Source organism: Syzygium oleosum, unplaced genomic scaffold (genome assembly GCF_021117445.2).
Source record: "Syzygium oleosum isolate NSW1041296 unplaced genomic scaffold, Sole_v2.1 Sole_v2.01, whole genome shotgun sequence".
Lineage (NCBI taxonomy): Eukaryota > Viridiplantae > Streptophyta > Magnoliopsida > Myrtales > Myrtaceae > Syzygium > Syzygium oleosum.
In genome coordinates, this window is record NW_026607485.1 from 34,329,686 (window position 1) to 34,356,549 (window position 26,864).

The 26,864-nt window shown below is 40.9% G+C and overlaps 1 long non-coding RNA gene and 1 pseudogene across 1 annotated transcript; one reads left to right on the top strand and one right to left on the bottom strand.

The window, feature by feature from the left end:
• Positions 1 to 8,701: 8,701 nt before the first annotated feature.
• LOC130137699 (uncharacterized) lies at positions 8,702 to 9,435 on the top strand. The gene is made up of 2 exons (XR_008816087.1): positions 8,702 to 9,031; positions 9,117 to 9,435. It is a non-coding gene; the product is annotated as an uncharacterized LOC130137699 (long non-coding RNA).
• Positions 9,436 to 10,722: 1,287 nt separating this feature from the next.
• On the bottom strand, positions 10,723 to 25,526 carry LOC115680614 (serine carboxypeptidase-like 20; annotated as a pseudogene).
• Positions 25,527 to 26,864: the final 1,338 nt, after the last annotated feature.

Here is a 26,864-nt window from a genome sequence, read left to right on the forward strand (position 1 = left end):
TGAATCCATCAAAGAGTATTCTGATAGGTTGCTTAACATTGCAAGCCGAGTCAGACTACTCGGCTCTTCTCTGCCAGAATCAAGAGATGTTGAAAAAATCCTTGTAACGATGCCTGAAAAATTTGAGGCCACAATTACATCCTTAGAAAACACTAAGGATATGTCAAAAACCACTCTGGCAGAACTGTTGAATGCTTTACAAGCTCAGGAGCAAAGAAGAGCTATGAGGCAGGAAGGTGAAATTGAAGGAGCCTTACCTACAAAACATCATGAAGCTGACAAAAACAAGAAGAAAAAGAAGAAAAGCCAAGAGGGAAATTCGGTCTTACCTGTTCAAGTAGCAACAAAAGCAGAAATGGAAATTGCAAGGGTAAATACCCTCCTTGCCATCACTGTGGGAAGAAAGGTCACCCTCCATTCAAATGTTGGAGGAGACCTGACGCCAAATGTTCCAAATGCAATCAGCTCGGACACGAGGCAGTGATATGCAGGAATAAAAATCAGGTGCAGGAAGCAGATGCTCAAGTTGCAGACCGAGAAGAGGAGGATCAATTGTTTGTAGCCACTTGCTTCTCAAGCAGAGAATCAAATGTGAGTTGGCTAATAGATAGTGGTTGTACAAACCACATGACTCACGATCGAAGTCTTTTCAAAGAGTTGAAGCCCACGGCAATCACAAAGGTCAGAATACGAAATGGTAACCATATTCCGGTGAAGGGAAAGGGAACCATTGTCATCTCAACAAATTCAGGTACGAAGTCAATTTCAGATGTTCTCTTTGTACTTGATATTGACCAAAATTTGTTGAGTGTTGATCAGCTCAATGAAAAAGGATTCAAGGTGTTTTTTGAAGATAAACTTTGCCTCATACAAGATGCAAATGGAAAGGAAATCATCATAGCAAAAATGAGATGCAAGAGCTTCTCATTTGAACCAACCAACAAGGAGCAAGCTGCTTATTCCATGGAGGAGAATGTGACTGAGACCTGGCACAAGAGACTAGGCCATTGTCACCTTCCAAGAATGTTGTTGATGAAGAAAAAGGAGTTGTCAAATGGTTTACCAGTCTTTGTAGACCATTTATTGAATTGTCATGCCTGTCAATTCAGTAAACAAAATAGAAATCGATTTCGTAAGTCAACTTGGAGAGCCTCTCACAAGTTGCAACTAATCCACATAGATGTTGCTGGTCCTCAAAGAACTCAATCACTCGTAAGTAGTCGGTACTACGTTATTTTCACAGATGATTTCAGTAGAATGTGTTGGATATTTTTCATGAAGCATAAATCAAAAGCGGCTGGCACGTTCTGGAAGTTCAAGAAAATGGTGGAGAAGTAGAGTGGCAGCAACATTCAATGCATTAGGTCTGACAATGGAAGAGAGTATACTTCAGAGCAGTTTAACAAGTTCTGCGAAGAATCTGGCATTGAGCACCAATTCACCGCTCCCTACACTCCACAGCAGAATGGAGTCAGTGAGCGGAGAAATAGATACATAATGGAAATGACTCGATGCATGCTTCATGACAAGGAGTTGCCAAATAATTTCTGGGCTGAGGCAGCAAGCACTGCGGTTTTCTTGCAAAATAGATTGCCTACCAAGGCATTAGAGGACAAAACTCCATTCGAGGCATGGTATGGCTATAAACCTTCACTCAATTTCCTTAGAGTGTTCGGTTGTATGTGTTTCTCTCATGTTCCACAAGTCAAGCGTGATAAACTTGACAAGAAGTCAGAACCGGGCATCTTCGTGGGTTACAGTTCTTCCTCCAAGGCCTACAAGGTGTATCAACCTCAAACAAGGAAGATAATTGTCAGTAGAGATGTGTTCTTTAATGAAGATGAGAAGTGGAACTGGAAACAGACACAAGAGACATCCACGAGCAAGCAGAAATCAAGTCTTCCCTTCCAAACAATAGAAGAGCGAGCAACAGAATAGTGGCAAGAAGAGTTGGAAGATGATCCACCAATCCATGGAACAAGACTGCTCTATGATATCTATCAGAGATGCAATGTGGCCATTTGTGAACCTGCAGGGTATGAAGAAGCTATTAAAGACCAGAACTGGAAGAAGGCAATGGAAGAGGAGTTGTCGATGATAAAAAAAAAAAAAGACTTGGGAGCTTGTCGACAAACCGAAGGATAGAAAGGTTATTGGAGTAAAGTGGGTGTTCAGAACCAAGTTAAATGCAGATGGTTCCATCAACAAGTACAAGGCTAGACTTGTAGTTAAGGGTTATGCACAAATTTTTGGTGTTGATTAGTCAGACACCTTTGCACCCGTGGCTAGATTGGACACCATAAGACTCTTGCTAGCAATTGCAACTCAAAAGGGTTGGAAGGTGTTTCAACTAGACGTAAAATCTGCATTCTTGAATGGTATTTTGCAGGAGGAGATCTATGTTGAACAGCCCGAGGGATTCGTGGAACAAGGTGAAGAGGAGAAGGTCTACTTGCTCAAAAAGGCTCTATACGGCTTAAAACAAGCACCTAGAGCATGGTATAGCAAGATAGATGAGCATCTGTCAAGCCTCGGATTCGAAAAAAGCATGTCAGAGGCTACTCTTTATGTGAAACATAAGGGAGATGATCTGCTTATGGTCTCTCTTTATGTTGATGATCTCTTAATCACAGGTGGTAATGCCAAGCTTGTTGAAGAGTTCAAAATAGAAATGATGTAGATCTTTGAAATGACAGACCTTGGAGTAATGACATACTCTCTGGAAATGGAGATTAAGCAGTTGGAAGATGAAGTTTTCATCCGTCAAAAGAAGTATGCCAAGGAAATTCTCAAGAACTTTCGTATAGAGGATTGCAAGGCAATGACCACTCCAATGAATCAAAAGGAGAGCTTGAGCAAAGAGGACGGGACTGACAGAGTTGAAGAGGGTTACTTTCGAAGTCTGATTGGTTGTCTAATGTATCTCATGGCATCAAGACCAGACATTTTATTTTCTGTGAGTCTCTTATCTCGTTTTATGCATTGTGCTATTGAAATGCACTTAAGAGCAGCAAAAAGAGTAGTGAGATACATTAAAGGAACAATTGAATTTGGTGTGAAGTTTAAGAAAAGCCAAGATTTCAAGCTGTTGGGATTTTCTGACACTGATTGAGGAGGTTCGGTGGATGATATGAAAAGTAACTCTGGTTATTGTTTTAGTCTTGGCTCGGGAATTTTCTCATGGTGCTCTAAGAAGCAGGAAGTTGTAACACAATCCACAGCAGAAGCTGAGTTCATAGCAGCCACATCAGCAGTTAATTATGCAATTTGGCTAAGAAAAATTTTATGTGATTTGAACCTGAAGCAATGGAACAATACGAAAATTCTTGTTGATAATCAGGTAGCAATTGCAATTTCTTACAATCCAGTTTTTCATGGGAAGACTAAGCATTTCAAAATCAAGTTTTTCTTTCTAAGGGAAGTGCAGAAAGAAGGCGAAATTGCACTTGTTTACTGCAAGTCCAAAAATCAGTTGGCAGATATTTTCACGAAGCCATTGCCTGTAAGCAAATTTGAAGATCTAAAGAAGAAGCTCGGGATTTGCAGCACCTAAAGCAAGGAGGAGTGTTATAAAATTGCTTCAGTACTACACGTGTCCTTTGAATACGTTTCTTTTTCTTTAGTTTGTTTCGGTTAATAAAATCATGTTATCCTAGTCTTTAGGAAGTAGTTAGATATGTTGTTGGGATTTTCATCCACGATTCTCTCACTTTCAGTTTGTTTCAACTTTAAATTTAAGATTGAGAAATCAAATAGTTGTAGTTTTCCTTGTTGGCTGCATATCCATATACTTCTTTTCTTCTTCAGCACTTCAATCCTCTGTTTTTTTCATCTTTAAAATCTCACAAATCAAATCCAAAGCAAAGAAGGAATAGTAATGAATAAGACATGCAGGAGCTTGGTGTGAAGTAGTAACCGAAAACAAACCTATTTGGAGGATAGTACTGGATGACACATTGTAGAAGACAAGCGATTTCAAGAAAATTTGAATGGAACAAGGAGTAAGTGACAAATGAAAGAGACAAGTAGATGAGTTGTGTCTGAGATGTTTTAAGCAATCATTTCCATTATTCTGAATTATCCACTAGTTGGAAGGGGCTTTAGCATGACTTCTTTCTGCTTCTAGCGCCCTCATAGGGCGGACTGAAGATGGGGTATTCGGTGAAATTATTTTTATTTGTTTTTATAGTGCTTGAAAACGTAAAATCTGCACCAAGCATGTATTTTGTCAAATTCTAGCTTGCCCTGCTCATGAAAGTTAATCCTTGTTATGTTATTTAAATATATAGCCCCTGATTCTGAGACGAACTGTAAGTTGTGCTAGAAAAAGTCCCACAAGAAGAATCGGTATGATGTGAGGGGTAATTAATATATCCTGGTGAGCTCATATTTCCCTAGTTGGATTGAGCTCCCAACAAATAGTTTATAGTCCTGTAAGCATGCCCCTCTTTCATTCAATTATGTTTTTATTTTTTCAACAACAGGCATAGCTAATCACCTCGACAAAATTGTAACCATTTGCCATGTCGCCTTTGCTGGAAAAGGAGTTGATGCTGCTGTCCTTCAGCTTTAGCGCTCTCTGAATCATGTGATGGAACGGTTCCCCAGCTTTTTGGTGCTGGTGTCATCTATTTTCATTGCCATTCTTTTTCTTGAGACATTTATTACCAACTATGAGCTTGACAACTTTAGTTTTCTTGGCATACCGCGTAAATTTGTGAGTTTCTAATAGGTAGTTCAAACAAGCTTTTCTATGGTATCATTGATACCATGGTCTATGATTGTCGAGCAAGGATCCAATTTCCTAGAATTTGAGCGTTCCCAGGGAACTCCATATCCAAACTGAGATGTTCTCTGAAAAATCAGACTTAGTGCCACTATGGGAGTGACTTCTAACATGCTGCCTCAGTGCGTGACATTCGAATTCTATCGCTTGTCTCTGAAGAGACATGCTGCCTCGGTGTGTAGGGATGAGGAAGCAATGGCATCCATTGAGCTGGAGGAATCAGAAAAGCACAGGACTCCAACCGCTTTTTGAAGGCCTCCAAAGACATGAACAGAGAGCTGAGAGTCTTCTTCATCTTATTAGAAATTATTTCGCGATTCATTCCTCACTTTTGTATCTGCAAAATAGATAAAATTCTTGGGCTAATTGGGCTATAATATTCTTTGGAGAGGCAATCCTGACCATAATAGTCATGCCTTAGTAAGTGTTTTCGTGTGAGATATATGTGGAATTTGTTCAATTCCTACGCTTTCGATGCTTTCATCACAACCAATTATCAAGCCAGGGAAGATTTAATTTAATTATTTGGCAATCTTTCAGGTACATAGAGGACGTTATATGTCCTCATGCGCTAAAATTGTATGATGAAATCATTTTGTGTTGTGAGACAAAAAATTGAACTTAATGCTTGGTTAGGTTGATGTTACCCTAAGCTATATATTTATAATAAAGCTAAGAGGCCAAAATTTCAATATCATCCTTATTGCCGTTATACATAAAATAATAAAGGAAATATACAAACATCGTCCCCATCGGCCAAATACTCTCAACACTCCCCCTCAAGTAGGAGCATAGATATCGCATATGCCTAACTTGACTAAAATGGGATGAAACGATTTACCCTATAATCCTTTAGTGAACACATCAGAAAGTTGATAACCAGATTAAACATAGGGCATACAAATTAAACCACTCTCTAACTTCTCCTTGATAAAATGCCTATCAATCTTCACATGTTTCATACGGTTATGTTGTACAGGATTGTGAGTAATATTAATGGCAACCTTATTATATAGCATCATAGAAACAGGAACAAACACACCAAGATCTTTAAGTAATCTTTTAAGCCATAATAGCTCACAAACTCTCTGTGCTATCGCACGAAACTTAGCTTTAGCACTAGACTCAGCAACCACATTATGCTTTTTGCTGTGCTAAGTCACGAGATTCCCTCCTAAGAAAGTACAATCCCAGAAATAGACTTTTGGTCAGGAGATCCAGCCCAATCAATAGGCTTCAACTTTCAAGCCATCATGAGGACATAAATGAATCCCTTTCCCAGGAGCATACTTCAAGTACAGAAGGATCTGAAGAACAACATCCATACGAGTAAAGTATGGATCATGGATACGCTGACTCACCAGGCTCATAGCAAAAGCAATATCAGGTTAGGTGTGAGACAAATAAATCATCTTGTTCACGAACCGCTGATAACGATCCTTATCTACTGGATCACTATCCGTTTCTCAAAAATGAGTATTGACCTCAATAGATGTATTAAAGGGATGACATCCTAATAATCCAAATTCTGTCAAAAGATCAATGGCATATCAATTAATAACCTTACTAAAAATTCAAATTTGAAGAATTTATCTCTTTTCACATTCATGTATAAATTTTTTCTCGTGTTGTGTATTTTCATCGACGATTTCTTTCCACCATTTTGTGATTCAAACCTTTATTAACGAGTGTACTATTGTTCAGTTGTAATTGAATTAATGGTCTCCATTAATTTTTCTGAACATATATTATCATTTAGGCTTAATATCATGAAAAACTCCAAACTGATACATTTGTAATAAATTTACCCTAAACTAATTTTTGGATCACCAAAAACCCCAAACTGGTACACTTGTAACAAATTCTCAAAACTAATTTTTTTGGAGTACTAAAAACCCCAAATTGGTTCATTCGTGACATATTTACCCTCCTTAGCTTCCGTCAAATTAAACTGTGAAATTGCTGAATTGGATGACACCTGACAATAACTCAATTAATACGGTAAGTCCACCTGAAAATCCTATTCAATTTGGGATGAATTTGTCACATGTGTACCAGTTTGAGATTTTTGATAACCCAAAATTAGTTTGGGGAAAATTTGTCACAAGTGTACCGGTTTTAGGATTTTTCGTGATATTAATCCTATCATTTATGAGTTTTCTTAATGACATCTAACAAAAAATTTTAATTGGTATGTATAACGACAAGATTTATTTTGGAAAACAAATTTAAATAACGGACTTTTAGCATTGAAAAGCCGATGGTAAATTAATTAAATAACTTTTTCCCACAAAATTTAATTCCAGACATCAAACCCGAATATAAGGTTTCAACCTCAAACTTTTTCCCACAAAATTTATTAAAAGCCGTTGGTAAATTAATTAAGATGGCATGTTATCAACTGAGGGACAAGATTGAAATTTAAATGTAAGATAAATCTCTAACATTTTGAATTATAATATCTTAAATCTCCAACACCATTTCAAATTTAAATGAAAATCGTCCCTATCTTTGGTCAGTTACACCATTGTTATTTATTAAAAATATCTCAATTCATCGGCGCAAATCCGATTCGCATAATTTAGTTGCTATAATTAAGGGAAAGATCTTGTTTGGTATCTCTCTACCATTGAATACTATAAAGGAAGCTCTCTCCAGAGAACTTGTGCTCGTTCTTCTTCTTCCTCAATTGCTTGAGTTCCCTCCCCGGGAAAGGTACTTCTTTTTCTCTTGTTCTTTGGCCTTAGGGCTCGCTGTCGTCTTTAATCTTCGGCCATTCCTATCTTCTTATATCCTCTCTTCTTTGTTGCTACTCCTCGCCTGTTAAAATAAGCCCGAGTCAATCGTTCTAGTGATATAGCGAGCCATTGTCAAGGGAACGCGTTAAGCTTATTCAGTTTTTAACAAACACATGACATATAGCGATGTGCATCAATCAAGAACAGAGATGGAGAAATTTCATTATCTTCTCATATGCTTTCATTATATTCTCTACGACAGATTGGGGAACTCATGGACGCGGGGCCTCTGGTTAAAAAAGCTCAATGCATGAACTTAAATGAAGGGCAAGACGTACGCAGTACCCCACAGTTATGTGATCTGCCCGATAAAATTCTTTGGCATATCGTAAGTTTTCTCCAACTGAAAGATCTGGTGAGAACAAGCACGCTGTCGAAAAGGTGGGAGCACTTGTTTAGGAACAATCCTAGGCTCGATATCTCCGAACGCAATTTCCCAGGGCAGATGCATTTCGTGAACTTCGTGAACAGATCATTGTTACTCCACATCTTTCCCCTGAAAGTGTTTTCCCTATTATGCGATACTGTTTCTGATAGATCTCGCATCCATACTTGGATCACAGCCGCGATAAAGCGCAAAGTCAAGAAGCTCCACTTGCGCTTGTAAGGAGAGTTGCTCGAATATGTGTTGCCCAGTTGTGTCTTTAACTGTGAATCACTGGTCGAGTTCTGTCTGTTTATGTCGCATGAACTGAGGCTCCCTTCTTTAGTTTGTCTGAAAAATCTCAAAGTCTTAACGCTTGCGTGGGTTGATTTCGATTTCGGGAGTGATAGTTCAGTAGAGAAGCTTCTTTCATGCCCATCTCTTGAGGAGTTGTCTCTCATCCATTGCAAGTGGAGGAGACTCAAGGTTCTTCACATTTCTGCTCCCAAGCTTTTGAGACTGCATATAGTTGAGCATACCTTTTATGAGGTTTTGGAAAGCACCTTCGATTTTGGGGTCCATGGAGCTTGTATCAAGTCCTTCACTTGTAGTGGGCACTTTATCGATCGCTATACAATATCGAGTTCATCCTCTCTTGTTGTGGCTCGTATTGATCTCGATATGTCTGGATGACATCATCATCATCATAGTGCTTACCATGGATATAAGCTCTTAAAGGATCTTTCGTGTGTGAAACGTCTGACTTTATTTAATCCTGCTAAGGTACATGTCTATTTATTATGCTTTTTAGAGCTTCAGCCTTCACTCATTGTATCATATAACATATTTCATGGTGCTTTTTGATAATTCTGAATTTGATGCGGCAGTCTTAACTTTCTCATGTCTTTTGGCTTTCTTACTTCGATTCTATACGGAAGACCGACTCTTGTCAACTTTCTCCCAGTCTTCTGTCACCTCCGTGAATTGGAATTGGGCACGTTTGATGATTTGCTCTTAGAATCTATATTCATTGTTATGATTCTCCACAAGTGTCCTCATTTGAATCATCTGAAATTCATTCGGGTATGTAATTGCCTTGTTGTTTTCGTTTCCAGACGAATTTTAATATAACCATCAAATCAACTAACATGCAAATGTGATGAATCAGGGCATTTATGTGAATTCCGAAACAGTCGATGAGATATTCAACCCTCCGCCTCAGTGTTTCCTATCGTCGCTCGAGGTGATCGAAATTCGAAACTTTGAAGCGGTTTATGAAGCACTCTCGGCTATAAAGATTCTACTGAGGATCGCTGGAGTTTTAAAGAAATTACTCATACATCCTCCACGGGCACAGCAACTCCCAGGGAACTTGCTGCGACTCCTAAATACCCTTCCCAGGGCTTCTGACCAATGTGAATTTTTGTTAGCTGTGTGAAACTTTTTCCATGCTTATCATTCTGCTTAATTGACACGAGATTTATTCATTTGTGACTCTATTTCTTCTTTTGTCAAGATTGGTTTTTATTATTCTCTGCTTGATTAACTTCTTTCTTTTCCCCCATTTACTTCTTTGTCAAGTCTAGCAGTTCATATTGAAACCAGTTTTTAACCGTGATGACCACTATTTCCCTAATGTCCAGCTGAAACACTTGGGCCGCGCATGATAACCCTGTTTATTTGTTTTTCTATTTTGGAAAAGAATCCGTTTGGTAAAACAATTTCATTTTTCAATTTTCGGAACAAATTTTGATTTAGGAAATAGCCATGGAATATAAATGAGAAATAAAAATTCTTTTCATTACTCGCCCTAGCTACTAGCCGATGGCCCATCCACCGGTCGTCCGCCGTCCACCCGTCGGCTGCCTCCCGGGGCCGACCATCCAGGAGGGAGAAATTTTGTGTCCTTATCAAACGATTTTCTGTTTCGACAATAGGATAATTTTGTATCGTTATTGAACGTGTATTTTTGCTCAAAAACTCGTTTAGGGAATAGAAATAGATTTTTCTATTTTTAGCCAGAAATTGATTTCTGGAACTTATCATTTGCGCCCTTGATTTTTACATTTTTGTTGAAGTTAAACAGACCCTCCGGAGGAGCAAAAGAACATACCTGAATTGAAATTGCAGCGATGTATACTCAATTAAAATACCCATTACACCTGACTAAAACAGAAACCAATGGACTTGCTTCTCCATTAAGTGAGAGGTCTGCTTCACCATCTTTTCTGGTCAACACTGATTCAATTTCGAACATGTTTTGCATGCCGACGGCTGCTTGTAATCTGTAAAACTTCCTTGTAGCGAGAAAGTTGGCATCGCATTAGACAAAAGAGCGTCATTGTAATCTTTCATTGAAATCTATCCATAACTCGAGCACAATCCATACAAAGACTCAAATATTTAGGTGTTTTCGAATGGAGTTGCCCCACTTCCCTCATAAGGCACGCCCTTCGTACAGTTGAAATTTCTTAAGGTTGATTTCACTATTCACAAGAGTGAGTAAATAAGAAAAGTAGAAAATGGACACAGCTGAGGCAATACTAGCAATCTATAACCACACAATTCTGCTGAAAATCCAGTCATTGACATGAATGATGTTTGTCTCTTCTTGTGTAGAATATGGACCAAACTCGATGCATATGCTTTTCAAGGACACTATGCAAAAGATATCTCATTTGAAATTATATTATTATTTTGTCCTAGTAGATGGGGGAGTTGTATTCGTCATGCAACTTAACCTGAACAATGCAATGAACAGTTGTAAAATTATGTTAGATTGGTCTTCCATCTAACCAACGGCTATAGAAGTCCAATGCCTCCCTTGGCTGGTAATAGGGGACCATATGCCCAGATCCCTGCACAGTGACAACTAACATCAGAAGGTGATACAAGTCATGGTGAGTTGGTTATGATAGCTTCATGACTTTGAGCACAATCTTTGCAAAAGAGAGGAGAATTTCGCGAATATTTCACAATGTAAATTAAAAGACCAATAAGCACTTCAATTTTCAGGCATCGACTGTGCTGGTTTTGTAAATTTGGAACTGTGAATGTCATGCCACATTTTACCAAAGTTTTCTGATTGACCATACAAGAACATGGCACTTTGATAGGTCTAATTTCTCTTCATGAAGCTGAAGCTAATTTTCGAAAGTGCAATAACTATTGAGCTTGTATGGGAGTTTTTTTGTGAATAACCTTGATGGTCAAGACTGTGAGGTGGCTGTCATATCCTTGCAGATACCTGAACAAGTTTTAAAAGGGAAAAGAAAAGGCCTTGTCAGTGCATCGCACGACAATAGCTAGTTCTATCCTTCGTGAAAAAGAATCCTTAAATGTGAGTGGTAATTTGAAAAGATAAAAATAATCAAAATAGTGTATCTAAAGAGAACTTTGTGTAACAGTCTGAATTTTCGATCCTTTTCCCGGGATTTAGGAAATTAATATTGATCAATGCACTATAGTGAGATCTCACCCGGAAATGCACATTCACGGGATGCTAACCTTAGGAGTAAGGCCAGTACGGGATTGAGTTCGCATGACCAAAGAACTCGACCTGGGTTCGATCTTCGACTATATGGATTGACGAGGGAATGTTTTGAGCCAACCGAGACCGGTCTATTTGATTGATCGTGTCCGAAGGGAACTAGCGACAGACCCTCGCAATTATATGACAACCGAGGTCGTCCCGAGTAGAGTAAACTTAAACGTGATTTGACTTGGTGTCGGTCACGGGTCGAGAGCGTGTAATCCCAATGAGCCACCCGTTAGCCAGAGATAAGCTAAAGTCGCGATTGTTCAATTCTAGTCATTTCTTGGAATTCGGGCCCAGGAATCGAGAATTTTGAAAGTGACAATTTTGAGCGGCCGATGACGTTTTTGGCTTGGCCAACCTTGGGGCCACCCATTTCTGCAAAAAAATGGATTTCGGTTCGGGACCGGAAAAATTACGATTTTGCCCCTCTGGACCCCGATGTCGATTCTGAGGTCGTTTGAGGTTATTTTTCGAGGCCGATGCCATTTTGGGGTGGCCACGGACATTTAGAGTGGTTTTGGTCAAAAATTGGAATTTCGACAAAAATTAGAAAAATAATATTATTTTATTCCCGGAACTTTGCAGTCAATTTTCGAGGGCTTGCGCGATGAATTTCGCGATTCCGACACCACATTATGTTGGCCACGCACATATGGAACACGTATGTGCAAAAATTGAAATTTCGCCCCGGGACCGGAAAAATGACGGTTTTGCCCCTGGGCCCGTTTCAGTTCCGAATTTTGGGAAATAATTTGGGATAATTATGGATAATTATCAGCTGCATTATTAGGGGCCAAAGACGATATTACCCCTCAATTATTTAATCCTACCTCTTTAGAACCGTTAGATTAGGGGTATTTTGGTCAAATCGCGTAGGATCGCGACACGTGGCGTCCCTAGGCCACTATTTTTGACCAGCTGACCCTCCTCTCTCTCTCTCTTCCTCCCCATTCTGGCCAGAACCCCCACGATCAGCTTTCTCTCTCTCTCTCTCTCTCTCTCTCTCTCTCTCTCTCTCTCTCTCTCTTCATTTCCTCCCATCACCGCCGGTGTTGCTGCTGCTGCTGCTGTTCCGCCCGTTTCAGCCTCCAATCCAGCCCGTTCGTCTCGCCTTTCTTAGGTAAGTGACCTCCCCAAATGTCGCCTAGGACCTCGGGTATTGTTAAGCTTGTTTAGGGCTCGGTTTAGGGTGAATTTAGTGGTTGGTTTGCTCGGTGGTGTGTGTTGGCTGATTTCCAGTTAGGTTGCTGCTGCGTCGCTGGTTTTTGTTATTTTTACTGTGACTTATGTGGCCCGAATTTGAGGAAGTGTTCTTCATGAAAGTTGTTCCCAACATCTTGAAGTATAACATATTTTAATTTGGGAATTTTTAGAAATCATTTGAGGCCATTCGGAAGCCCATCTTTGGACCGAAATAAAACTGCCCGATTTACTGTTCACCCGCCTTCGGGTCTGTTCGAATTTTTATAAATTTTTCCAGGCATATTTTCAAAATACTTCCTTCACAAAAATTGTTGGGGACATTTGTGGCTATAACATATAAAAATTTCAAAGCTTTTCAAGGTGATTTGGGTGTTGAAATAAATGTATTTTGAGGACAGAATAGTCTGTTAGAGCGAACTGATTTTGGTCTGATTTCGAGGGACAAAAAGGCATGGTTGTAGATTGAACCGGATTTCGTGTTCTTCATAAGAAATGTTGATTAAGATGTGTTTTATGATATATCCAAATTTTAGAATTTTTGGAGTTCGTTTACTATTTATTTTGATGGGATTTCGGTCACTGTTTAGGATTCGGTTTAAGGGTTTATGTGGCTGTTTTGGGGGCTGAGATGAAGGCTGGTATTTGGTTGTCGTGGGCTGATTTGGGGACTGATTTGGAGAAGAAATTGGTGAGGATTTGTAGGCTCGATGATGGCTGTGATGTGTGGAGCGATCGCAGTTAATTTGTATAATTGATTGGAATTATTGTGACTGTTTGGAGACTGATTTAGAGGCTGGATATTTGTTGGTTACGGACTGATTTGGCAATGAAAATTTGAGGTTTAGTAGATTTGGATAGGGCAGTGATATTGTGGATCGATCGGGATTCATTTGTGTGATTGAGTGGGATTGTTATGGCTTGATAGTGCTTAATTGATCAATTGTGTTGTTTGTGATTTGTTGGCTGGATCGGGATTATGTGTTGGGCTGAATATGGCGTGGCTGTGTGCCGTGTGTATGTGGCCGTGAGGTGTGGCGGTGTGGTAGTGTGAATGCACATTGAATTCGCGTGTTAAATGTGTATGGTCGTGTGGTGTATTCGTATGACGAGAACGTGTGTTTGTGAAGTGTACGTGAGATGTGAATTGGTGCGTGGCTACGAATGCGTGTGAGGTGTGTATGTTTGGTCGTGCGACTGTTGACCGTGTGTAAGTGTGGTATGAGTGGAACGAAGGTACTGGAATGAAGGATTGGTTGGGAAAAGGGTCCGTCCTGAGGCGTGTATGTTTACGCGGGACGATGCCGTCCCTGACGAGGTGACGATGCTCGGCCCGACGGGGTGTCGATGCCTGACGTGGTCAGAAGACCGTTGTCCTGATGCGTTTTACGCGGGCGCGGTAAAAGGAAAGTGTGTGTAGGATTCCGTCCTGAGGCGTGTACGTTTACGCGGGACGATGCCCGGCCCGACGGGGTGACGATGCCTGACGAGGTCAGAAGACCGTTGGCCTGATGCGTTTTACACGGGCGCGGTAGTGGTGGAAAGGCTGAGAATGAGCAAGAATTGGCGGGACGAGTGAAATTAAGAAAGTGGCGTGTGGTGTGAGTTGGTGTGCGAGTGTGTTTGTATCGCGTGGTGTGATGCTCGATTATGGGGTAAAAACTGCTAGGCATGGTATGGGACGTGCCCAAGTGGGTTTTGCTCTATAATCGGGGCACGCGCGCGGCGGTGATGTATTTCTGTGGCATACTGGCTGTGTGGTTGACTAACGTGCAGGGACGTGCATGAGGAATTCCAGGTAGGGTCGCATGCGATTGTTAGTTTGGCTGATCATTGTGTGTTATGTGTGTTTTCGTCTGGCGGTACGTGAGTGCCTACGTGGGGTTTGGGGTTGTACACTTATTGAGATTCGTCTCACGGTTGTATAACCGCCACTTTGAGACCCTGACCTTAGACCAGGAAGTTTGCCTCCTCTTTTTGGAAGTTCGAGGAACCGCCTTTGGTGCACGGTGGAATTGCGAGGTGAGTGTCCGGAGGCTCAAGCGCGAAGAATCGAAGCGGAGCGGAAGGGCGACGATAGGCTTTCCCTAGGATATTTTAGGGGTTGTGTAAATCGGGTTGACCCATAGGGAAGTTAAGTTAACCAGACCTTGATCTTTTGTTAAAACGGTGGCGGAGTATGTTCGTCTGTAATTATATCTGTAATCAAAGGCTTGTATATTTGGTGTTGTATGGACATGTTGTTGTTTGATTGTTCTGATGTTCTACTCCGTTGTCGTCATCTTTTTGTCCGGGGTTTTTATATCCGCTTCCGCATGTGGCTCTGATGTTTGGGTTGGGTCAGCGACGCTCCTGGGACGTCGCATCTATTCGACCAGAGCAGGGGATGTCGCGAGCTCGTAGGGGTTCGGGGCGTGACACTTTGCTTCTGACTTGAGATGAAACAAATATCCACAATTTTCATCTTTCTTTGATGATCAGGTCTCCTTTGTCAAGTGCATCACGAGACAATAGCTAGTTCTATCATTCGTGAAAAGAATCCTTACATGTGGGTGGTAATTGGAAAAGATGAAAAAAAATCAATATAGTGTATTTAAAGAGAACTTTGCTTCTGACTTGAGATGAAGCATATATTTACAATTTTCATATTTCTTTGACGATCAGGTCTCCTCTGCCAAGTCGCATCTTGCTAGAGATTTATTCACAAGTTGTACATCATATGCAGATTTTGATCTTATTATCACTATATGCTAATAGGTTAATCTAATAGATTTTGGTAAGATTTTTATCAAGAAATTCGGTACAATGGATTGTCAGTTAATGGACACCACAAATAAGTTTGTAGTATAAATAAAGAATAAATGTGAATCTTGTGTTTACAACCCGTGGCTTAACCACTTGAAAGTGCGATTGACAACAGCAAAGTTTTTTGCAATTGAAAGCAAAACTTACCCAGCTACTTGATCATCAGAAACCCAAGGCCTCCATTCATCTATGATACTGTATCCCAGCGATCTGGTCCATGCTTGAGTTCCATGAAAGGCACAGCAAAATCATGATCTCCGCTGCCATTAGATTCAAAATCTATCAGTTTCAGCAAAAATGCCTGCAAAGGACCAACCAAACTAGTCTACTGCAGAATTGGATGGTGACCGGAAGTGCCATTGGCCCATTGCAATGGGAAAGGCTTATTTATCAGATGTTTCACCTGTATATGTGTGTCCGATATCCCTTGGAAGTTAAATCTTTGTGGTAAGGGATCATGCTTCCAGCATCAGATTTATAAATAATTCGGCCCTCGCCGCATATAGACCAGCGGCCTTCCGTGCTAATCTATAGTAAGAAATGAATAGACCAATGTTAAATTAAGTGAGCTGACACTTGATTCTTGTGATATCAAGTAAGGATGTAAAGCGTAATACTGGCGCAGCATGTATAGCTTCTCTAACTGCTTCAGCATTCAACCACACAGTCGCAAGTTCTTCATTTGGCAGTATCTGCAGCATCGGGGTTTATCATATAAAAAGGTCACTTGAGATATTGAAGATCAAAGGGAATGACAGGAGCACTTTACTGAGGCAAAAAGGTAGTGCTACAAATTCACTTGGGATTAGAGTGGAAGGTTTTTCTTATTATGTCCACTTAACGTTTTGCATTTTCCTTCTTTTCCTTCATTTTTTTTGGCCGTGAAGTACTATATAACAACAGAAGGAATTTGAAAATTCTTGCTCTTGCAGAACATCTTCAGAGTAAGAACGCACTTCAAATTTCTACGGCACTTCAATAGTCCATAATGGAAAGGAAAGGAAAGCAAAGAACTCACACTACATGAACCATTCACTTTTCCAGATAAAGGGTTTGATGGAACTCTGCCATTCCTTGCTCTTGATATTCTCTTCTTCATCAGCTCCTGAGTCGTTAATTGATTGAAGTTCGCAGGCACAGTTGTCTTGTAACTTCATTTACTGTTTTTTGATAGGGGTAGCATGGCTTGGGAATATTATAACCATTTAGACCTTCTGTAACCTGGAAAATACCTAGAAATTTGAGAAATCGGCACCATAGTATGGTTATATATCTAGTGGAGCATACTTTGTTTCTTCTTTTATTTCTTACTACATTGCACTCAAAGCAGAAACCATGCATAAATACAATTTTTTTGCAATTGTACCTAGGAAAACTTGTCGAGATTTTTGCAACATCTTTCGCTGGAGGGTCGTGGAATTTTCCTCTACATGTAGCCTGACAGTCCTGCAAAAGTGCTATTATCTGTGTTCAACGTACAGTGGAAGATGAAAAAGATGAATTTGTGTCATCAAACAAGTAATTTTACTAATAAATGCATAGTATGAAGTCCCAATCCTTCTATCTCATATACAAATACAGTCATATTTGGTTTCAATCAAATGTTATAACTCTGTTAGTGCTCTACAGCATAGACCGAACTCCTGGATGTAACTGTAACGTTTTTCTGATGTGGGTTACATTAATTGAGATTGTTATTACCCGCTTACGGGTCTGGTCTAATAAGGTTGGATATAAGGTTTCTTAATTAGTCGGATATGGGCTCGGCTTGTGTGGGCCGAGTTCGGCCCGGCCCATTATGAGAGAGCTTGGCTAGAAACTCTATAAATAGAGCTGCAGATCCCTCCTCTGCACCCAACTCTCCAAACTCTCTCAAACGCTCTCAAACTCACCTAAGGCTTCCGTGAGCTAGCTGAGGCGGTCTCATAGCGCCGGGACTTCGGGGGTGACAGGGGAGAAGACCTACGGCACCGATTCATCGTTATTTCCGCATCCAGGACGATGGAATCCAAATCATGTACTCAAATTCTATCTATCCTTTTACCGTACCGTCAATATCTCACTATGGTGATCCTAGGGCGCTCGGCCGAGCCATACGGGCCGGCCAACACGTGGTATCAGAGCCGCCATAGTCGAGAAACGGGCCGGTACTGTTCGTATGTGTTTTTATTTTTTTCATCCGTTGAATGTTAGAATAAATCACATAGATGGATAGATCGTCGCGAGACGAGTAAAATGAGTGGTCGCCGGCCATCGGGGGCTGCCGGAGGTGGCCGCACGCGCCGCCATGTGCCGGGGCGTCGGAGAGCCCCGGCGGCACACGCGCGGCCACGCGTGGGTGTTCCCAGCGCGTGCGTTGCACGCGTTAGGGTTTCCGCGAGCCAGGTCGATCCGGCTGACCAGACTCGACTCTGAAACCGACCCGAATTTGACCAATTGACCCGGCATATGACCCGACCCGGACCCAACCCCGTTGACCCAACCGGTCAGACCGTTCGGTGGTCAGACCGGTCGGACCGTTCGGCGGTCAGACCGGTCAGACCGGCCTTTTTGGCCGGCTTAAGCACCGGCGCGTGAAGCCCACGCGCCGCACCTTCAGGAGGCGCGTGAGGGCGCGTCCGAGCTCCGATTGGAGCGTGCAAGGTACCGGCGTGCTCGTATAAAGATTCGCTACACTGTGGTATATTTTTTTTACATGTTTGATACTTTTAAGGATGTGAAAATACATATGGAACCCTATATACGCGTATTTTTAGGGTATATTTTCGTATTTTCCTGTATTTCTCTATGGTTTAAGAGATACAGATTAAAGCTTACATGTATATGATGACATAAGGACGTGTAGATCATGTTTCATTGATAGTATGTATAAGGTTCAACATATATCATTGTATAGAGCAATGTAATTAGCATGATATGTAATTTTAGAGACATTGCTCATGTCTTCCAGTCTAGAATTACATCTATATAGTATATGTGAGACATAAAGTTTATACCTTAGTATGAGAGAGTTTCAATGATTCAATTTGGTAGTGACCGCCAAAGTGGCACATTTGATTGAGTTTGAGAAATATCAGTCTCGTATTGTTAGGATGTCTCATGTTCTAATGTGTTGTCATACTCCCAAAAGAGGTGATTATGTATTGGTTCATGGAGGGATGCATGTACAGCATGCGTGAGGAATGACTGATCCTAGTGGTTCATACACCCAAAGGTGGTGAATTCAAAAAAGATTGGAATACATTCTCATGATCATTGTCATGTAGAGGGTATACAATTGCATGTCATGTATTCTGCCCAAAGGTGATTATATGATGATGTGTGTAACTCTCAGGAAAGTACTCACATGATGCTGATTATAGACATTGCTTGTTTTTTTTAACAGTCACCTTCTCCCTGAACGGTAACTCCATAAGTATTGAGGTTCTTACTGGTTCAAACTTTAAGAAATGGAAAGAGGATTTTCTGTTTGGTATAGAGCTTGAAGATATTCATATTGCTCTTACTGAGGATAAGCCAGCAGATGTCACTGCTGATAGTACGGATATGGAAAAAGCACTGAGTGCCTCCTGGGCAAAAAGCAATAGGATTTGCTTGTTATTGATGAAACGATCCATTAAGAACCATTTGAAGAGTGTTTACCAGCTGACTGCACTGCTAAAGAAATGATGGAAACCTTGCAAGCAAGGAACCGTGACTCGTCTAATGCTGAGGCTGGGAAATACATGCAGTTACTCAGTAATATGAGGTATGATGGTTTAAGTGGGGTTAGGGATTACGTCCTTAGGATGATAGACCTGCAGACGAAACTAAAGGTTCATGAGATTATCCTTTCTGATGCTTACATTGTGCATCAAGCCCTGAACACACTTCCTGTTGAGTATGGAATTATAAAGACCAACTATAGTTCCCAAGATGAAAAGTGGTCGATCAATGACCTGATAGTTAGGGTAGTGGCAGAGGAAAATAAACTGAAGAAAGATAAAGGGAATCTTGCTTTCTATGCCTCTAGTTCCAGTAGCAGGAAGAGTAGTAAGTTGAAGAATCGTACTCAGAAAGGAACTCCTGAAACCACTGGTCATTTGGACCATCCGAGTCCTGAGAAAACACCCTTGAAGAAGAATGGTGTTCACTGCTACTTTTGTAAGAGGAAGGGTCACATGAAGAAAGACTGCAATAGATATAAAACTTGGTTGTCCAGGCGTGAGCAGTCAGGTATTGATTCTTTGACACTTGTTTGTGAATCCAACCTATTAGAAGCCCCATCCAGTTCTTGGTGGCTAGATAGCAGTGCAACTAATCATGTTGCATGTACCATACAGGGATTCACAAACAGAAGGAAGCCAAATCAGGATGAATTAAAGCTCACTGTAGGAAACAACAAGAGAGTCGACTTCGAGTTCGTGGGAGATGTCATATTAATTTTGGATTCTGGTTTTAATATGATGTTAAGAAACACCTTTTATGTACCTTCCTTCAGACGGAACTTAGTTTCCGTATCAAGTTTGGATGTTTGTGGCTATTCTTTTGAAATAAAGAACAATGTGGTTTCTATGTTCTTTGATTCAAATAAGGTTGGGTGGTGCAACATATCGAATGGATTGTACAGATTGTGTTTATCTCCCAATGATATATACGTCGCTTATACAGCTGAAAGGATTGTTTCCAAAAGACCTCTACCTAAGGAACAGTCTTATGCATTGTGGTATAAACGACTTGGTCACATTTCTAAAGAAAGAGTGGAAAGGCTAATAAAGACAAACATCCTGCCTACTCTTGAAAGTGACCTAGATACTTGCGTAGACGGTTGTAGAGGTGAGATGACCAAGATAAAGAAGAAAACCGCAGTCCGTAGTTCTGACCTGTTGGAGGTCATTCACACTGACATCAGTGGACCCTATACGGCAATATTGTGTAGAAAATTTCTATTTCATCACATTTATAGACGACTATTCCCAATATGATTATCTGTTCTTGATTAAGGAGAAGTCTGAGTCTCTTGACAAGTTCAAGATTTTTCGGACTGAAGTCGAGAAACAGTTGGGAAAAGTCATAAAGGTTGTAGGATCTGACCGAGGTGGTGAGTATTATGGCAGGCATGACGATGCTGGACAGCTGAAAGGGCCATTTGCCAAATACTTAGAAGATTCTGGAATAGTGGCTCAATTTACTATGCCCGGGAGTCCTGAACAAAACGGTGTGGCCGAAAGGCGGAATTGCACCCTTATGGACATGATGAGGAGTATGATTAGCAGGACGAACTTACTTGATTTTCTGTGGGGTGAAGCCTTGAGAACAGCTCTTTACATTCTAAATCATGTTCCTACCAAGGCTGTTCCAAAGACTCCTTTTGAATTATGGACTGGACGTAAACCTAGCCTAAATCATCTTAAAGTTTGGGAGTGTCCTACAGAAGTAAGGTTATACAATCCAACATTGAGCAAGTTGGAATCCAGAACCACTCGATGTTACTTCGTATCTTACCCAGATCATTCGAAGGGGTATTGGTTTTATAATCCCCATGGAGGCACAAGAATTGTGGAATCACAGACAGCGAAGTTTCTAAAATTTGATGTGGCCGAAGGAGGTAGTTGCTCTCAGACTATTGAGGATAATGATGTGGTAGGTACTAGTGTGTCTTTCTCTCTACCTATACAGATGATGATGGAGACCCCTACACCACAGACTAAGCCTGTTGTGGTCTAGGATCCTGTTATTGAAACAGCTCCTGATGAAGTACTTCAAGCCCCTCAGGTACAGGATGAGGTTGTAATAGCTCTACTAAGGAGATCTATCAGGCAGAGACGATAGGCTATACCATCAGATTATATGATCTATCTGGTAGAGCATGACTACGATATAGGCTGCGTGGTTGATCCAGTAACTCATTCAAATGCTATTTCTTGTCCTCAATCAGATATGTGGGTGGATGCAATGAAAGACGAGATACAGTCTATGAAATATAATAGTGTTTGGGAGCTTGTTGAATTGCCTAAAGGTTACAAGCCCATCGGTTGCAAATGGGTATACAAGACTAAAAGAGACTCCAAAGGAAAGATTGAGAAGTTCAAAGCCAGACTGGTAGCCAAGGGTTGCACTTAGAAAGAAGGAGTAGACTATGAGGTAACTTTTTCTCCAGTCTCTTCGAAAGATTCTTTCAGAGTGATTATGGCATTAGTTGCTCATTTTGACATGGAGTTACACCAGATGGATGTTAAGACTGCCTTTCTAAATGGAGACCTTGATGAGGAAGTCTATATGGTGCAACCCGAAGGTTTTGTAGCTGATGATTCGGGTGAGCTTGTGTGTAGATTGAAGAAGTCTATTTATGGCCTCAAGTAAGCTTCTAGACAATGGTATTTGAAGTTCATAGTGTTGTCACTTCATTCGATTTTGTTGAGAACAGGTTGGATCAGTGTATATACAGTAAGGTCAGTGGGAGGAAATTTATTTTTCTCATACTCTATGTAGATGACATCTTGCTTGCAAGTAGTGATATTGGTTTACTACATGAGACAAAGCGAATGTTGTCGAAGAATTTTGATATGAAGGACCTTGATGAGGCGTCTTTTGTCCTAGGCATTGAGATCCATAGGGATCGTTCTCGCCGAGTATTGGGTTTGTCTCAGAGGACATATGTTGATCGTATTCTAGAAAAATTCAGTATGCAGCACTGCAGGCCAAGAATTGCTCCTGTCGTAAAGGGTGATAAACTGAGTCTGTCACAATGTCCTCATACAGATGTTGAGAAAACCCAAATGAAGGATATATCTTATGCTAGTGCACTTAGAAGTATCATGTATGCTCAAGTTTACACTAGACCAGACATTGCTTTTACAACAGGACTTCTAGGCAGATATTAGTCAAATCCAGGACACGATCACTGGGTTACTGCCAAGAAGGTTTTGAGGTACTTAAAGAGGACAAAAGACTATATGCTGATCTACAGATATGTTCAAGACCTACAGCTGGTAGGGTATTCGGATTCAGACTTTGTTGGCTGTTAGGATGAAAAGAAGTCGACAATGGGTTACGTCTTTAAGTTAGCAGGAGGTGCAATATCATGGAAAAGTGAGAAACAAAAATCAATGACATCCTCTACCATGCAAGCGGAGTTTGTAGCATGCTTTTCGGCCGCTACTCAGGCAATTTGGCTCCGGAACCTCATTAGGGAGTTGACCGTTTTTTATTTTGTGGATCGACCCATACAGTTGTATTGTGACAATAACTCTACAGTGTTGTTTGTTAACAACAACAGAGGTCTCAAGGGGTCTAAGTATATGGAAGCCAAGTACTTGACCATAAAGGAAAAAATCAGGGATGGTGACATTACAGTAGAGCACATTTCCACAGATAATATGATAGCAGATCCACTAACTAAAGGCCTTCGCCCCTGTATTTTTGAATGACATGTCGTTAGCATGGGCTTAGGAGTATCATGGGATATTATTGTTTAGTGGGAGCTGCTTTTATTTATGCTCTAATAAAGTTTACATTTGTGTTCTGTTACTCTTTGTAATATTTTGGATGTGTATCAACTCATTTGCATTCAATAAGGTGTTTCTGAATGCATTGTTGTCATGTTAAATACACATATAAGGTGAAAATCTTAAGGTACTGTGTAAACCTTGAGTAAAGGCTATGGGCATTCAATTATTAGCCTTAAGGATATGTCTTGTTACACATAAAGTAATGCTAACAATAAGGATAAGACATATGTAGGTTCATTGGAACCATAAAGATATTCTCTAGTGACACATCAGGTTTTTGTGACACTTAAGGAAAGAGAATGAGGACTGACAAAGGGGATGACACATGAGGTATCACTCTTTATGAGGTGTCATCCGTTTGCCACACAACCATATCGAATCCATATCAGTAAAGTCTAAGACACTTGTGACCATGGAAGCTCTGCGTGATTACATGCAGTTACCGCCATGATTCGGTGTTTGAAACTTTATGGGATCGGATTGACTATTGAGAATTATCCATAGACCAAATAAAGGTGCACATAAGGTACGATTTCAATTAATATAGCCCAAGTGGGAGAATGTAACGTTTTCCTGATGTGGATTACATTAATTGAGATTGTTATTACCCGCTTACGGATCTGGTCTAATAAGGTTGGATATAAGGTTTCTTAATTAGTCGGATATGGGCCCGGCTTATGTGGGCCGAGTTCGGCCCGGCCCGTTATGAGAGGGCCTGGCTGGAAATTCTATAAATAGAGCTGCAGGTCCCTCCTCTGCACCCAACTCTCCAAACGCTCTCAAACTCACCTAAGGCTTCTGTGAGTTAGCTGAGGCGATCTCATAGCGCCGGGACTTCAGAGGTGACAGGGGAGAAGACCTACGGCACCGGTTCATCGTTATTTCCGCATCCAGGACGATGGAATCCAAATCAGGTGCTCAAATTCTATCCATCCCTTTATCGTACCGTCAATATCTCACTATGGTGATCCTTGGGCGCTCGGCCGAGCCATACGAGCCGGCCAACAGTAACCCTCCTCAAATAAGTCAATGGAGATCAATCCCATACCAAAAGCGAAGGGGATGTGAGCAGCGTAGCCATCAAATTTGTCATGCGTTACTCAATTCCCCACCATGTAACCCTGCAGACCGCCTATTCAAATTTCCATTTTGGAACAGAGCCCATAGGCATTTATTGGACTAATATACTGCTCAATGCTTTGGACAGAGTACTGGAAAAGGACATACCTTGAAATTGATTAGAAGCTGTTTACCATGGTCAATACCTGTAGAAGGAGAGAATAAAAAATGCGGACTGAACTAAGAACATGAACTGTCCTTTATAGAGGTCAGTATGTCGTACCTTTTACCACTTTAGAAGCAAGAGTTGGCACATAGATTCCAACATAGGACTCTCTGGATATATAAAATGGATTCGAAAGGAATTCCGGATAAATCTCAAACCACTAGATGAGAAGAAAAGAGAAATGGTTTTACAGGCTGCCGCAGCTGCCACCATACTACCTATGTCATTCAATTCTATGGCCAATGTGTTATCTTTCCTACTTTATTTTCTTGGGAACATTCAGATTAGTTCAAGACCTCTTTACCTTGTGAAGAAAAGCATGCGTATCCGACGCAGTCTGGAGGTCGCCTGTCACATAACTCCTTAGATCGTCAGAGTAAGATAGACCTACTCCACATGGTGAATCCAGATATAGGATGTTGGAAACCTGAAAGATTTGCAAGAGTCTTGTATTATATATCTAATTCCCTGGTAAGATCACATTGAGTAGCATTTGTGGTTAATTTGGTGCAAGGAAAAGGAAAGGATTCTCATAACCAAAGTGCTTGTCAACCTTGGACCAGCTGAAAGGATTGAGGCGCAATGTGGGCAAACTTTCCTTTGACTTTCCTGCTATACAAGTAAATGGTCCTAATGGAGGCAAAGAAATGGAAGAGAGTTAAATCATTGACAGCAGAACCTGTGCAACAGAGAAATGTTTCTGAAACTAATTTGAATACCATGTTCAAAGACAAATCCACCAAGGCTAGAGCATCCAGGTCCACCGTTAAGCCACAATACCACAGGGTCCTTGAAAGGATTTCTTTCATATGTAACAAAGTAGTAGAACAAATTCTTCTTTCCATGCTTTGCATCTATTGTCACATAGCTGCAAAGGTTGAAAACCAAGATTTTCATAATAATGAAACACCAAGAGTCAAGAGATCAACAATAGCTTGTTACAGGAACATACTGGAAGAACATATTACCCTGCATAATGTTCGGAGGGGAAAGTGCCACTGAAGCCTGGTAGGCAAGTGATAAGAGATTCTTTTGGAGCTGCTCTAGTTACTGAAATGGTGAAAATTAAGCTAGACGCTATGATGGATATTAATTTCAAGATTATCATGGTTCCGTATATATACTGACCGTTGGGTTTATTACTTTAGAGTATTAGCAAGTTGGGGGTATTTGTGTAAATGTATTAGGCTTAATCCTAAGCCTATAAATACTCTTTGTTATCTCTGAAATAAAGTTAAGTTACTCTTTTATCATTAACATGGTATCAGAGCCTCAAGTCTTATTTTCCACCTACTACCACAGTTACTCAGATGCAGCAACGAGAAACGGACATGATAACCGTGCTCTTTCTTCGTAACCTTGGTCCAGATCATAGTGCTCTTCGTCAACAGATTACCTCTCAGAGCACTCTTCCTTCCATTGAAGAAGTGTATTCTCGAGCTGCTCGTTACACTTCCAGTCTCAAGACTTCAGCAATTTCAGATAGTAGTGCCATGGTGGCTCGTGGAGGTCAAGGGACTCGTGGTCGTATTAACAGCCGTGGACAATGAAATTCTGATAGTTCTTACCGTGGTCGTGGTCGTGGTTTTCAAGGCCGAGGTACCGCTCGTGGTGGTGGTAGTAATACTTCTAGAGGAGCACGTGGTGATGGTCGAGCGAACTGTTTTTGTACTCATTGCCAGCTTTCTGGGCACACTGTTGATTATTGTTATGACCTCCATCCTGAACTGCGGGGTCTACATGTTTCTATTGATACTGAGCCTTGGACTCCTTCCCTTGGATCTTCTTCTGGACAGGGTACAGTACAGTTGACTCGTGCAGAATATGATGAGTTGGTCAGAGCACGACAGAGTGAGAGTGGTGCTGTCTCTGGTCCTACTGCTACTTTAGCATAGCGTAATGATCCTACATGTCTATTGTCCAGTACAGCTCCTCCTCGTTCTTGGGTTTTTGATTCGGGTGCCACTCATCATATGATGATCCTCGTCTTCTCACATCCACCTCATCTGTTCCTTCTATGTCAGTCACCTTAGCAGATGGTTCTCAATCCAAAGTTACTGGTACAGGTTGTATATCATTGAGTTCCTCTGTCTCCTTACCTTTTGTTTACCATATTCCACACTTTCCTTACAATCTATTATTAGTCAGTTCTATTACTCGTGATCTTGATTGCGATATTATCTTTTCTTCGTCTTCATGTGTTCTTCAGGATCGGAAGACTGGATGCCGAATAGGTGGTGGGCGTGAAGCTAGTGGATTGTACATCCTGGAACCTGAGATTATTGCTGCTGCTACAACAGTTCAGAATAAAGCTGTGGATGATCCTTATCGATTACATTGTCGTCTTGGTCATCCATCAGCAGACGTACTCCGACGGTTTCCTTTCGTGTCTAGTTCAAGTCTTCAGTTTAATTGTGAAACGTGTCAATTAGGTAAACACCATCGTGAGTCTTTCTCTCCTCGTGTTTTGAGTCGTGCGTCACATCCATTCGAGTTAATTCACTCCGATGTGCGGGGTCCTAGTCGAGAGTCTTCATTTGGTTTTCAGTATTTTGTCACTTTTATTGATGATTGTACTCGTACAACTTGGTTATATTT